Below are 2,127 nucleotides of genomic sequence, written 5' to 3' on the forward strand. Positions count from 1 at the left end.
TCCACTTCAAGAACTCCTGCTACCTTGCCCTGTGGATACCTCTGGGTTGGATACGGATATTCATTAGCAGCCATCAGTTGAATTAGATCATAAGCTTCCTCATAGCTCTTTGCCCATAATGCTCCACCTGATGCTGCATCGAGCATGGGTCTGGATTGTGCTCCCAACCCATTGTAAAAACAATTGATGATCATCCAATCAGGAATTCCATGATGAGGACCCTTCCTAAGCATCTCCTTGTAGCGCTCCCAAGCTTCATATAGCAATTTTCCCGTTTGCTGCGCAAATTGAGTAATAGCATTCCTGAGTGCAGCTGTCTTCGCCATAGGGAAGAATTTAGTAAGAAACTTCTGAGCAAGATCTTCCCAAGTAGTAATCGAACCAGCTGGTAGAGAGTATAACCAGCTCTTAGCCTTGTCCGACCCTCAGAGAGAATGTGAACAGTCTCAGCTTCACAGCATCTTCAGAAACACCGTTGAACTTGAAGGTGTCGCAGATCTCAATGAAATCCCTAATGTGCATTTTGGGATCTTCAGTTGGAGAACCCCCAAACTGGATTGAATTCTACACCCATTGAATTATGCCAGGCTTGATCTTAAAGGTATTAGCTGTGATAGCTGGCCGGACAATGCTAGATTGAATATCATTGATCTTGGGTTGAGAAAAATCCATCAAGGCTTTCGTTCGTGCTGCTGGATCTCCCATTGTAATGAGTACCTGGAACACAAATAAATAAACCGTGAAAGTAAAAGAATCTGAGTCAGTGAACTTTAACGACCACTAATGACAAGAACATAAACTAAAAATTAACACCGAGTCCCCGGGAGCGGCACCAATAACTTGTTAGGGCGAAAAAACGCGCTAATATTCACGCAAGTATACACGTTCGCAAGTAGTATATGATATAAATCAGATTTGTTCCCACATAGACTGGTTTAGGTTAAGTCCAATTTATGCACCTATGCAACAATGTACGGTTATCGCTCAATGCTAAGATAAATAACAAATTGGGTTTTGAGTAAACTAAGAGATTATACTAAATAACATTAACTAAGAGAATTGAGGTTGAATTACTATATATGACAAACATGGGATTTTAACTTCATTAAATACTTCATTCAAAGTTTATGTCTTTAACCCTAGCATGTGATGGTGATGACACTAATCAGATAATACGAAACTGATAAACGACAACTTTCGTTGTACGAATACCCTACTACCAAGCATCCACAAAAGAGATAGAAGTTGAATAGACACCAATTATGCTTAGTCCTTATATGTCTATAAGAATTGAAAACATAACGGTTTAATGCGCAAGTTATCTATCGTGATTACATAAGGCAAGTAAGATGGTTAAAATTACCTATGAATCATGCATAACAAATACATGAACCTATGCTAGCATGGCAAGTTTTAAATCTCAAGATTCACTGTCGCTTCAAAAGAGATTAACAAACTATCTTATATGTTAGCTACGCACATAAGACAAATAAGCACAACCAATACTAAGATATCAATTAATCACCACACACCAAGATGTCGAAGCAAATTAATTATTGAAATCCATAAGTAAATCCGCTAGAATCCCATGATAACGATTAGCCCATAATTGAACTCATCGTTATCATGGGTTCCAATGAAAGAATGGTATAAAACAAGGTCTTAATAAACTGAATAATAATTAAAGTACGAATAAACGAAATCTAGGTTCAACAAGAACGAAAACGAGCATCCAAAGTTACAACTAATTCAAAGAATCACAAGTAGAAAACAAGATCTTCTTTTTTGGAGTTGTTTTGTGCTTCTAGGTCTTCTTCTTGATCTCCCAATCTTCCCGGATTATGAAAACCTTTTTTTAAGTATATATAAGCCCCTAGTGGACCTGTACCCTTAAAATTATCAAATTCCAATCAAAAAAGGCTTTTTCAGTGAAATCAGCAAAATTAGCCGTGCATCAGCATGCAGTCGCGTGCGGTCTGACGCGGCCGCGTGTCGGCATGCGGTCGCGTGCACTTCTGACGTGGCCGGGTGGGCGGCTTCTAGAAAATTCTGATGAATCTTATTTTGGCCATAACTAGAGTTCTACTCGTCAGAATTAGGCGATTCAACTGCCCACGCGAAGCTAAC

The 2,127-nt window shown here is 39.0% G+C and overlaps 1 non-coding gene across 1 annotated transcript; it reads left to right on the forward strand.

Moving 5' to 3' along the window:
• Window positions 1-204: 204 nt before the first annotated feature.
• On the forward strand, window positions 205-311 carry LOC141716294 (small nucleolar RNA R71). The gene has a single exon (XR_012573007.1). It is a non-coding gene; the product is annotated as a small nucleolar RNA R71 (small nucleolar RNA).
• Window positions 312-2,127: the final 1,816 nt, after the last annotated feature.

Source organism: Apium graveolens, chromosome 3, assembly GCF_009905375.1.
Source record: "Apium graveolens cultivar Ventura chromosome 3, ASM990537v1, whole genome shotgun sequence".
NCBI lineage: Eukaryota > Viridiplantae > Streptophyta > Magnoliopsida > Apiales > Apiaceae > Apium > Apium graveolens.